Genomic DNA, 13,989 nt, shown 5'->3' with positions numbered 1-13,989 from the left:
CTATCTTAATTGTCTTTGTTGGATCATTCAGTTCATCATCTTCCCCCTATCTACAAAAACATCTTTGTCCCCCAAGGTTTTATCCTGGGCCATCTTCTTGCTTTTCTCTCTTGGAGATGTCATTAACTCCTGTGGGTTCAGTGATCATTTCTATATATTTCTATGTCATAAACCAATATATACAGCCCTAACTCCCCTCTTGAACTACTAGTTTGCATTACCAGATGCCCATTAAGTATTTCAATATGGGCATTTTGTATCTACCTCCAGGTAGAGATATTAAGCATGTAGCTTATTTTATATAGTGGGTAGAATACTGGAGTCAGGAACACTTGGGTTAAGATACTGCCTTAGACTAGCCATGTAACCTCTGGGTCTCAGATTCCTCTTCTGTAAAATAGGAATAGAAATAGTACCTGTCTCCTAGGACCCTAAGGCTCAAATGATATAGGATATACATAGCACTTTGGCAAACCTTAGCACTCTATATAAATGTTGGCTATTAGTATTATTAGTATCTCAAACTGAACATGTGCAAAATAAAACTTATTATTATTTTCCTCAAAACCCACACTTCCTCCAATATTCCTTATTTCTGTTCAAAGTACAATATCCTACTAGCCAGGTTAACTTAGGAGTCCTGGATTTTTCACTCTCTCTCACTCTTCATGTACTTTTATCTTGCTGATATTACTTCCATGACATCTCTTGTATCTGTCTCATTCATTCTCTTCATTAATATATACTCTATGTACTTAAGGCCCTCATCAACTCTTATCTGGACTATTGCAACTATTCTTGACTGGTCCTTCCTTTTTCCATTTCATTCTTTACACAGCTGACAAACTGTTATTCTTCAAAAACATATATGACCCATTTTACCTCTACCCTTACTCATGACAGCATTTATTAAGAGCCTGCTATGAGTCAGGCACTTAGTTACAAATAAAGGCTCCAGTGATTCCCTATTGCCATGAGGACAAAATAAAAAATCCTCAGTCTGGCATTTAAGTTTGGTACAATCTGAATTCCACCTACTTTTAAAGGTTTATTTCATATTCCTCCCCTTCATATACTTTTTGTTCTACTGAAACTGGTCTGATAATTTTCTTTGTGCATAGTATTTAGTCATCTCTACTCTCTCTCTGCTTTAATCTCTTCCTATTGGCTCCTTCCCTGAGTCCTCCAAACTTACTTATGTCATTCTGTGGGGATAAAAATTATCCAACCTACAATAAGAGAAACTGAGGCAAAACTATGCACCAAGGGCACTTTATTAAAGGTTCCATGGTCCCACCTAATGAGGTAGACCTCAGATCTTCCTTACAATCTGAGATGTCCCCTCCTTCCAGGGCCCTATTTTGTATAGGGTTTGATATCTAAACATTCAAGAACAGCTATACCAGATACAGAATAATTCCATTGGTTGACATATGACACATAGGCTATAATAAACAAAAATGATCTGTCAGCAGGGTCACAAGTTGGGTGAAACAAGGAATATCTACACTGATGAGGTGGTCATAAGATGGACACTGCTTATGTTGGACAACAGAGAATGGTCCAGAGGTACAAAAATAATTTTGGGGTACTTTTCACGTAGTTGAGTCATGTCCGCCATCCAACCAACCAACTGGGCTTGGTTACCATGACGAGGAAAAACAACGGTGGTGGGCCTGTAATTATGCAAGTAATCTTACCTTCTGAAGCTCACAGCTCTGGGGTCAAATATACAGAACTTAGAATCATATCAAATTGATTGACCCTGATTGGAATAGAGTAGGGGTCTTCAATGAATCAACTTCCTCAGTTTCTATCCTTAAAAACCATAGTTTGATCCCACCACCCATACTAATTTTTGTCCTATATATCTCCCCTTCCCTTTTGAGCTACACTTCTAGAGAAGGTCATCTATTCTGCTACTCTCCTCTCACTCAATTCTAAATATTCGGCAATCCAACTTTGACCTCATCATTCAACTAGTACAGTTATCTCCAGTCATCCATGAGCTCTTAATTGCCAAATCTATCCTTTATCCTTAAATTCTCTACTATCTTTGACACTATTGACAATCATCTTCTCCTGGCTATATGCTATGCACTCCTCTCTAGGGTTTTATGATACTTCTCTCTACCTGTGACAACAATTCTCAGTTTCCTTTGTTTTATCTTCCTCCAGGTAACAAACTAATGGTGGGTACCCCCCAAAACTCTGCCCTTGGTCCTCTTTTTCCTTTATATACCATCTGGCTTTGTAAACTGATCAACTCCTATGGGTTCAGTTATCATCTTTGTGAAGATGACTCCCATATATAAATATATGGATGTTTGTATATGCATATATTTATATAGATATGTATTTACAGTCTGCTATAATCTGTTACAATATGTATACATGCACACATATACACATACATGTGTATATACAAATATACCTAAAATATATAGATATGTATATATACAAATATTTCATATACATATATATATAATATGTATATGTACACATGCATATATACCATATACATATATTTGTATTATACATACATATATTTATGCATAGTGTGTGACCTGGAAGAAGATCCCTATGTGTGTACATAGGTGTATATGTATATACATGTGTGTATATGCATATCCTGTCCTAACCTCTTTCCTGAGGCCTGGTCTCACAATACCACCTGCTTCTTAAACATATCAAACTGGATGTCTCTTGAACATTAACTCAACCTGCCCCAAATCGAACTTATTATCTTTCTCCAACTCTTCCCCCCTTCCAAAAATTCCCTGTTCCTGTAGAGGGCACCAATAGAGGATACTATCATCTTCCTGGTCATTCAGACTCCCAACTTCTGTGTCATCCCTGACAAACTCTCAGACTCACTCCAAATATCTAATCTGTTAAGACCTTTCTTACATACAGTATAATCCCCTTCTCTGCCCTCCTCACCTCAGGAATGAACTATTTCAATAGCCTTCTTGCTAATTACTTTACTTCAAGGTTCTGGTCATTCCAGTCTATCCTCCACTCATCTATCAAAGTTATTTTCCTAAAGCAAACATCTGACCATATCATCCCTGCCCCCCTCCCCATCTCATTTCACTGCAACTCTTAGAATACCTAGCTTCCTTCAAAGAAAAACTAAGGTTTTATCTCTTAAAGGAGGCTCTTTCTAAGTCCTGCAGTAGAAGTTAGCATTCCTTCCCTCTTGAAATTACTTTGCATTGCTTTGCAAATAGTTTGTATTTATCTATGCACACTCTTTAATCCTCCCAATAGAGTGTAAGCTCCTTGAGGACTGGAGCTCTTTCATTTTGTCTATGGGTCCTTGCAACTCAACTCAGTGTTTCTCACACAGTAGTTAATTAATAAATGCTTATTGAATTTATTCAAAGAAAAAAACCAATTATTATCAAGCTATGACACACTGTCAGCAGCACTTTATATGATTTATGAAGATCGTGTTAGATCTTGTTTTTGCTTTTTAACATTTCCAGCTTTGTTAAAAAGATCCTTTGTGTACAGCTAATTCATTAATCTTGATATTACTGCATGACCTCTTTGCTTATAATTGGATCAAAAGTGAAATCTGGTATACACAAACATACACACATACACACACAAACTTTCCAATAATATGCACAGGACTCCAACTTTGGACTGGCCATTCTGAAAATCTAGCAGTTGTATGCTTCTGATTCATCCTGTGGCTTGAGGATCCAGATTTTCTCACACTTGGACTGTTTGTGTTTCCTGGCTACAACTATATATTTACCACCTATGAACCATTGGTTCCAAGAGCAACTAAGCACCATGCTGGACTTGGAGTCATAAGGATCTGAATTCAATTCTTGACTCAAACACTTACTAGATATATGTGACCTTGGGCAAACTTAATCTTTTTCAGCCTCAGTTTCTTTATCTGTAAAATGAAGATATTGGGGCAGCTAGGTGGTGCAGTGGATAGAGCTCAGGCCTTGGAGTCTGGAGGACCTGAGTTCAAATCCAGCCTTAGACACTTGATATTTATTAGATGTGTGACCCTGGGCAAGTCATTTAACTGCGATTGCCTCACCAAAACAAAACAAAACAAAACACATCAAAAAATAAAATAAAATAAAACGAGGATAATAATAATAATAGCACCTACCTCACAGGGTTATGAACAAATGAGATAATGCATCTAATGAGCTTTGTAAACCTTACATGACTATATAAATTCTAACTATTGTTAATATTATTATTCAAATGAGTATAGATAAATCAGCGAAACCTCATTACCATAATAGGAAAAACAACTCCAAATATATGCCTTATTGATGGTGAATCAGGAGCTTCTTAATAACTGGGAAGAGGGTCCTGGCATCAGGGGAGTATTTAATAAATGCTAATGGTTCCATTTTCTTTGCAAGATTTCTATAGGATTGAGCATATATAAGCATATGAATCTGAGAATGTATAGAAAATCATTCTATCTACATTGCTTTCTGCTATTGTTCCAATGCTCAATTAGGATCATACAATTGATCAGGCTATGATCATGACTAGTAGAAATAAACCATTTGGACCACTTCAAGTCTGGAATTGGAATACTTTGTTTGTACTATCTATGTGCAAATATAATTGCAGATGATTCCATGTTTCTGAGGAAATGACTCATTTAGAAATGATCATACATCTTTCAGTCTCATATAACCGTAGTTTGGTGTGATCTGGGCAAAGCTCTATAGTTATATTCTCTAAATGACTAGGATATATCCTATTACTTCCTTCTCTAGCAGCAGAGTGACTTTTTCAGAGTCAGATTCTTACAGATAATATTTGATTATCCATGAGATGCCTTCTTTTCATGTCTTGCTTTTCTGACAGAACTAAAGTTGTTGTATCTAGTTAGTTTCAGGAAGGTTGACACAAGACAGAACTTTAGCTCTAAAAGTAGAGTCAGCATAAATTATCAATATTCAGTAAGCATTGAACAATTTTACAGGCCCATTAAGCAGTGATTTTAAACTTTATGTCAATATACTTCATCTTCATGTGTCAAAAATAAACAGAAAATGACATTTTTCATGGGCTGTATTCCACTCCTCCTTTTCTTAATACTAAAGGCTTATTTTTTTTTCCTTTCAGGAAATAGTTTTTGGAATCTGATTAACCCCTGAGGACTACAATATTGTCTCCCTCCCTCCACCACCAACCCCCTCTTTTCTCCACTCCTCCACACTCTCCCCAGAAACAGATTGGTTTAGCAGATTCATTCGTTGGGAGTTAGAGTACATGGAAGACACATCTGTAATGCCTTATGCTTGACACTTTGCTAGATAGTGCTAGGTGCACTATATGTCAAGAGAAAGATAAAGCAGTTTCGGTTGTCAGCTTGAAACATCAAAACTATTTCTTCCACTCACCTAACATATCTATTCTTAGAGCAACAGGTTTTGCTTAAAGACTGAGGTATTTGATTTTGACTTAGAAGCCGTACCCAGTATTTTCTATCTTTCTATCTTTCTATCTATCTATCTGTCTGTCTGTCTGTCTGTCTGTCTGTCTGTCTGCCTATCTAAAAATGACATGAATGGGATGTTGCCAATAACTCTGGACTGATGTACATAATCACCTGCATGTTGAAATATCAGGCTATATGAGAACTGATGATCTGACCATTCCCTGCTGTCAAAGATATGCGTTTATAGTGTTTTGAGGTAGAGCAGGGTGTGGCTAAGTATGAGAGCATTTGGAATAATGAATGTTACTTTTTTTCCCCCCCTAAATTGCTTGGCTAAAGGCAAAAGATTCATGTTTATCAAATTGCCAGATGATGCAAAGTTGGAAGACATAGTTAATAGATTAGATGACAGAATCTGGGTCCAAAAAGAGCACGATGGGCTGGAACAATGAGCCAAATCTAAGAAGATGAAATTTTACAGGAATAAATTAAAAATTAACTGTTGAATTACAGGATGGGAGAGACCTAGTTAATAGATGCTCATGTTGAAAATATGAAAATATGGGTTTTAATTGTAAGCAAGAAAAGCGGCACAAAAAATAAACATTTCTTTTATTCAATAGTCCCTCCTTCCCAGGGTTATTGTGAGGATCAAATGAGATAATATTTGTTAAGTGATTTTCATGCCTTAAAATGCTACCTAAATGTTAGGTACTACTATTATTATTACCTACGTGCCCAGAAAGAGTAGAATTCTTAATCTTAAATAAAAATTTTTAAAAAATTAAAAATTAAAAATTAAAAAATGAAATATTACTTTTACAAATGCACAGCGATCAATCAACAAGCACTTATTAAGTCTTATTATGTGCCACATACTCTTCTAGGCACTGGGAATACAAAGACAAAAATAGTTCCTACCCTCAAGAAGCTTATATTCAATAGGAAAACAACAGGTACACATGTAAATATGTTAAAATATTTACAAAATGAATACAGAGCACTGGTATCTGGGAAGATCTAGAAAGGCCTAGATCTAGAAAGAAGGGAGGACATTTCAGAGTTGGGAGACAGCCTGTGCAAAGGCATGAAGATAAGGAACAAAAAATAAGCTAGTTTGGCTGGAATGTAGAGCACATGAAGAGGAATAATAGTTTGGGATTAAAGAGGAAGTGAATTCCAGGATCAAGAGATATCTTGTGTAAGACCATGGAGATGGGAGATGGAATTCACATATAAAGAATGGAAAATGGCCTAGTTTAGCTGGACTATAGAATGTGTGAAGAGAAATAATGAATGTTTTACAAGTCTCTAAATATAGGATGGAGCCAGATAGTGAAGGGCTTTAAATGCCCAAAAGAGGAAAGAGGGAGCCACTGCATATTTTCAGTAGAGGCATGACACAGTCAGACCACTGCTTTAGAAATGATCGCTTTGGAAGCAGTGGAGAGAGAAAAACAAATGGCAGTTAACTGGATATGGCAAGTAAAGGGGAGTGAGGAGTTAGACATGACTGATGTGAAACTGTGTCACAGAAAGGATAGTGGTGGGTTAGCCTGGGGGAAAAGATAAGACGTTCTGTTCTGGACGTGTTAAGTTTGAGATGTCTGCATGGCATCCAATGGGAAATATCTACTTAGAGGAAGTGAGTGATGTGGTACTGAAACTCAGAAGACAGAGTAGGGCTGGATAATATGTAGATCTGGGAGTCATCTGGATAGAGATGACAACTGACCCTATGGGAACTTATGAGAAAGAGACAAGAGGAGAGGACTCAGGACATAGCCACAGGTAAGAGGTAGGATATAAAGGCTGATCCATAAAAGGGGCTGAAAAGGAATGGTCAGATATGTAGAACTAGAACTAAAAGAATAGAGATGCAGAAGCACAGAAAAAAGAGAATATTCAGGAGGAGAGGGTGATTAAAGTGTCAGTTGCTACAGACAGGTCAAGAAGGATAATAACTAAGAATTTATATATGCCCACTCTTTCTGGGCATATAGGTAATAATAGTAGTAGTATATAACATTTAGATAGTGCTTTAAAGCATGCAAAGCACTTTACAAATATTGTTTCATTTGATCCTCACAATAATCATGGGAGGTAGGTACTATTATTATCCCCACTTTATGGATGAAGAAGTTGAGGCCAGACTCAGGTTGGGGGAGGAGCTTGACTCCAGCCATCTATACATGAAAAGAGTCCCCACAGACTTTTCCCTTTAGCATATTAGTTGTTTGGTTTATCAGATTAGCTAATTGATACCTTGGAAGCCTTTCTATGACCCTGCTGAAGGGATCTCCAGTTTTGTACTCTTATAATACTTCCTTCTTACCACTTATGTGACAGTTATGTGACATTCTGTTTTGTGACTCAATGACATATACATTATACTTATCTCCTCTAATTAATTGTAAATTTGTCAGATATAGGGCACCTTCTCTTATTTTTTCTTGATGTTTCAAAAGTATCTTGGTCTTTTTAGGTGTTTACTGTTAGCTGAAAAATTTATATGGAAAAGAGAAATTGGCCTTCTTCTACTTGGTGACAGAAAGCAGAAGTAGGATCAATAAGTAAATATAAAAGAGAATATGTTTTGGTTCAATAGAAGAACTAACTTTCTAACAGTTGGAACTGTCCAAAATGAAATGGGCTCTTTCATTGCTGAATTTCTCATCAATGGAGGTATTTAGGTAGAGGCTGGAGAATTACTTGTTGGGAATATTGAAGAAAGGATTAGTATTAAGAGACAGGTTGAACTAGACAAACTTTTTGTTCTTTTCTATCTCAGATTATTCCATGCTTCTTGGAATCAATATCCTAGGGTTCTGACTAGATATCAGGGTAGGATGCCTCGGTGGGAGACCCTGTGAATCTATGCATGCCATTGAAGTGTTAGTCTACGTAAATAATGATTGCCCAAAGAGGATGATGGTAGAAGCAGGAAATCCTTAAGGCAAGGAAGGATGGAGGATGAGGATACTTGAAGTGGGGGCCCCAAAGGCAGATCCCCTCCTTCATTATTTACCTAATGCCAGCTCTGCCTACGTGATTACATAGGAACTATCCTAAATTGATGAGGATTTAGATCGGACATTCTTAACTTTCATCCTCAAACTATTAATTATTATTATTTTAATAACTATTTCAATATAACTAGTTTCTTTTATAACTATGTATTTCTTTCTACATTTAAAAACACCATTTTGAGAATAGGTCCATAAGTTTCACCAGACTGCCAAAAGGATCTATGACACATAAAAAATATTAAGAGCTGTTTTAGATCTTATTCTTTTTTATGTACAGTAACAGACCACAGACCTCTCTGTCTATCTATCTAGGCTAACCAGGGCTGATAAAAATGACTCATTGTGACTTTTTCCTTGGATTTTTCCATCAGGATTTAGTCTAGTGCACTTTATAGATATGTTTAGAGAAGCGTTCTGTTTTTGTTTTTTTGTTTTTTTTTTCTTTGAAGGGCAGGAAGCTGCTATACTGATTCCTCCTACACTACCATTTTGGCTCTGCCCAGGAGAAATATATTTCCATCTGTGTGTCTGTGTGTCCTTTTCTATGCTTTCCTATGTCAATATTGCCCATGTGCTATGGTGATTTCCTAGAGTATAAGGATAGGTATCTATTTAATCTTTTTCCCCCCTGTGTCCCACATAGCACCATGTGGAGGAATATACTTAATGCCTATTCATGATATTGATAACAGTGATTTTAGGGTAGATATGGTTAATGGATTTGTGATTCTGGTCAATCCAGACTCCTCTGAACAAAATCAGTTACATTGATTGACTCTGACTGGCTCTGATATTTCCATATAACTGAGTTATAGGTAGTTAATCCAAAAGCTCTGCTCTTTTTACCCGGGCTATATTTAGGTGAATTATACCTACAATTTTTTTTTCCTTCTTTGTCTGATTTCCCCACATCCTGAAAAAGAAGCATTGATCTAAAAGGGCCAGAGGAAGACATTAAAAATAGGTTATGTAGATATTAGCAAAATATTTGGTAATCTCATGCTGTTCATATGGACAAGATGGACACATGTGCTAGACAATAACAAAAAGAAGGAGATTCAGGAATAACTGAATGACCAGACCTAGAGAGTCATCATTAATGGTTCAATGTCAACTTTGAAAGAGGTCTCCAGTGGAATGCCTTAGAATCTGTGCTTGCCCTTGTACTGTTTAGCATTTTGGTCAATGATGAGGATAAAGTTATAAACAGAATGCTTATTAAATTTGCAAATAACACAAAACTAGAAGGACCAGCTAGTTATATTAGATGATTGAGTCAGGATGAAAAAAATTACATGCCAGAAAACTGGGCTGAATGAAACAAGGTGACATTCAATGTAGACAAATGTAAAATCTTGTCCTTAGGTTCAAGAATTAACTTTAAATGCAGAGGTAGCATAGCATCTGAAAAAAGACATGGCTGTTTTGGTAGTTTGCAAATTCATTATGAGCAAAAATGTGACATGCAAATGATATGAACTAATGCAGTTGGGGGCAGCCAGATGGCTCAGTGGGTAGAGTGCTGGGCCTGGATTCATGAAGGCCTGAATTAAAATCCAGCCTCACACATCCTTACTACATATATGACTCCAGGCAAGTCACTTAGCCTCTGCCTTAATCCGCTGGAGAACATAATGGCAAACCATTCCAGTATCTTTGCCAAGAAAATCCCATAGGTAATATGGTCACAAAGAGTCAGACAGGACTGCAGGACAGTACAAAAACAATAATGCAATCTTAACTAGTGCTATGAGAGACATGGCTAGTGTCTGTTGCAGGAAGTAATAATTCTACTATATGCTTCCCTGTTACTTTGCATTTGGAACTTTGCATTCAGCTCTACTTGTCTTATAGGAAAAAACACCAATAAAACAGAGATTATATGAAATAAGTGACTGGCAGTTGTCCAAGGTCATTAAAATCATGTCATACCAGGATTCAAAACAGGATTGGGGACATTTAGCTTGAAGAGGAAAAGCCCTTGTTGGTGAGGAGAATAGCTGACTTCTAATGTATAAATGGGTGTCATGTAGAAAAGGGATTAATTTATTTTCTTTGGTCCTAGGGAGATAAAACTAGTAACAACAGATGGGAGTTCCAAAGTGCCAGATTTAGGCATGATGTAAGGAGGGAAAAACAAAACATCCCAAACTTTCTAGCAATTAGATCCATACAAAATTGGATGAGCTGCTTGGGGAAGTTCTCCTTCATTTGAGGTATTCAAGCAAAGCATGTATGATCCCTCATTGAGTATATTGTTAAGATGTAGTTTTCAAGGTTTTTTGTTTCAGTATTCCTTTACATTCTTTAAAAATTATTCAGGACCACCTCCAATCTTTTGTATATATGGGTTGTTACTTTCAGCATTTACTGTATTAGAAATTAAAATATCTTATGTTTTAGTTCAATAGAAGAACTAAGTTTCTAACAGTTGGAACTATCTAAAATGAAATGGGTTCTTTCATTGCTGAATTTCTCATCAATGGAGGTATTCAGGTAAAGGCCGGAGAATTACTTGTTGGGAATATTGAAGAAAGGATCAGTATTAAGGGACATGCATCTATTATGAAAATAGTTTTGATTCTGTACACTTTTTGAAAGGGTCTTGGTGATGCCCAGGGATCCTCAGACCATACTTTGAAAACTACTATTGTAAAAGGAATTCTTGCTCAATTACAGGTTTGACTCAGTGTTCACTGAGAGTTCTTGCAGCTCTAAAATTCTGTGTCTTTCACATTGATTCATACATAGTAGGTAAAACCAACTGGGATATCTGTCATATGCAGTATTGGAGTTTTGTTCCCATTGATTTAAATCCATAAAAAATGAAGGTAAATCCAAAATAGAATTTTAAAAATATAAATAAAATACAAAATTTTCATACTTTGGAAATTAAAACAAGGTAACCCTGTGACATTTTTTTAATCTATTAGAATACATTTGAGGGAGGAGGGGGAGGGGAGAAAAAACCCAACATGTTTACAGACAGTAATAGGAAAAATGTCAATTTGTGTTTTACAAGACACCTAACATAAGCCCACTAGCAGGGAACAAAAAAAGACCAGCCTTCCCTTCCAAATTAATTGGTTTCAATCCTTTGAGTACACTGTTTAATGAATAGATAAGGGTGAAAGAGTGGACAGCTGAATTTCAAAGCATGTGATACCACTGTATGCCACATGGATTGATTTACAAGATCAAAAGCATAGCTTAGGGGAAGAACTCTTGAAATGGATTTCAACTTGGCTTTGGGACAGGCAACTGCATGTCAGTGAGAGAGGCCAATTCATGGCAAGCATGGTTAACAAGTAGGGGTCAGTTGTTCCGTCTCTACATGTTTGACCTTGAGAGAAGAGAGCAGGATTTCTGAAGAGTTTTAATTGGACTAACAATGGAAAATGAAGTGAATGAGACTTATGGATGAAAGAACAGTGTTTAGAATTGTTTAGTCAGAGAAAGAGATCTGAGGAAGATATTCCAGAGCATACATTATCTATATATAAATGTCATATAGATACATACAAAACTTAATTAGATGGAAACGGTCTCAGAGTCTGGAAAACCATGGTTCAAGTATAGCCTCTGACACATACTGATGGCATGACTCTGGGGACATCACTTACCCTCTCCGTGTTATAGGCAATTTTCTAAGATCATAAGGTTCAGAGAGGGTGCTGACCTGCATTTGTAGGGGAGTTTCCTCATTGGTGAGTTCCCTATAGTCATGAAACCACAGGTCTGGTATTTAATCTCATATAAATCACATAAGTCCAAATCTAAATTGGGGTTTCCAATTCCAAATATGGACTTATTTGGATTTTGATTAAGAGAAATTTATGTGGCAATGGAACTCTTATGTGTAGAAACCCAGTATCTTATTTTCTACTTTTTCTTGGAGATGAATAGAGAACATATAATATTTAAATGCATTGAGAACAAAGTGAATATTGATGTGTGAGCCAATTGGATTTGCCTCAACTAGCTCCAGTTATTACCTTAATCCTCATTGTCAAAAGAGAATGGATTTAGAGCAGCAAAGTACCTTCGTGATGATTGAGTACAAGCCTTCTCTTTTTTTCTTTTTTTTCCCCCATTCTTTTTCTTTAATTAATTAATTAATTTTTAGTTTTCAGCATTCACTTCCGTAAGATTTTGACTTTTAAATTTTCTCCCCTTCCCTCTCCTTGCCCTCTCCCCAAGACAGCATGCAATCTGATATAGGGTCTACTTACACTTTCATATTAAGCATATTTTCACATTAGCCATGATGTAAAGAAGAATTAGAGCTAATGGGAGGAATCACGAGAAAGAAGAAACAAAACAAAACAATAAAAGAAAAGGACAGCAAATAGTATGCTTTCATCTGCATTCAGACTCTATAGTTCTTTCTCTGAATATGGATAACATTTTGCATTGTGAGTCTTTTGGATCCTTGCATTGCTGAGAAGAGCTAAGTTGTCAAAGTCAGTCTTTGAACAATGTGACTGTTACTGTGCACAATGTTCTCCTGGTTCTATTCATTTCACTCAGCATCAGTTCATATAAGTCTTTACAGGTTTTTTCTGAAATCTGCCTGCTCATTTCTTATAGTTCAATAGTATTCCATTACATACATATACCAAAACTTATTCAGCCATTCCCCAAATGATAGGTATCCCCTCAATTTCCAATTCTTTGTCACCACACATAGAGCTGCTATAAATATTTTTGTACATGTGGGTCCTTTTCCCATTTTATGATCTCTTTGGGAAATACACCTACAAGTGGCAGTGCTGAGTCAAAGGGTATGCACATTTTTATAGCCCTTTGGGCATAGTTCCAAATTGCTCTCCAGAATGGTTGGATCAGTTCACAACTACACCAACAATGTATTGGTGTTCCAATTTTCTCACATCTTCTCCAATATTTTTCATTTTCCTGTTTTGTCATGTTAGCCAATCTGATAGGTGTAATGTGGTACCTCAGAGTCACTTTGATTTGCATTTCTCTCATCAATAGTTATTTAGAGCATTTTTTCACGTGACTACTAATATCTTTAATTTCTTCCTCTGAAAACTGCTTGTTCATATCCTTTGGCCATTTGTCAATTAGGGAATGACTTGTATTCTTATACAAGCCCTCTCTTTTTGCAAATGAGAAAACTGAGGTTCAAAGAGGCAAATGGAGATTAAGTGACTTGCCCAGAGTCACATAGCTAGTAGGTATCTGGGGTAAAATTTGAACCTAGGTATTCCAGATTTGAAGTGTAACCCTTGATGCACTATGCTATCCGGCCTTTTTGAATGTATAGTGTCTCTATGGGTGGTTCTGGATGGCCAGAGCCGATGGTATTATATCATTTTTGTTTAAATACAATTGGTGGTACACCATTATACTCCATTACTGCCTTCAGTGTTGCAGAATGTCTAGGGACCCCAATACAATTAATACTAAACCATTTTTTTAGGAGTAAATTTCAAGGAACTATAGACAGCTGCCGTTTGGGGGTTGTGAGCACTAGAACTAACAACAATGTGACCT

The sequence above is a fragment of the Phascolarctos cinereus genome, unplaced genomic scaffold (genome assembly GCF_003287225.1).
Source record: "Phascolarctos cinereus isolate Bilbo 61053 unplaced genomic scaffold, phaCin_HiC Scaffold_726;HRSCAF=1367, whole genome shotgun sequence".
NCBI classification, from domain to species: Eukaryota; Metazoa; Chordata; class Mammalia; order Diprotodontia; family Phascolarctidae; genus Phascolarctos; species Phascolarctos cinereus.
The sequence above is the reverse complement of the archived record's forward strand: the minus strand, read 5'-3'. Positions refer to the sequence as shown.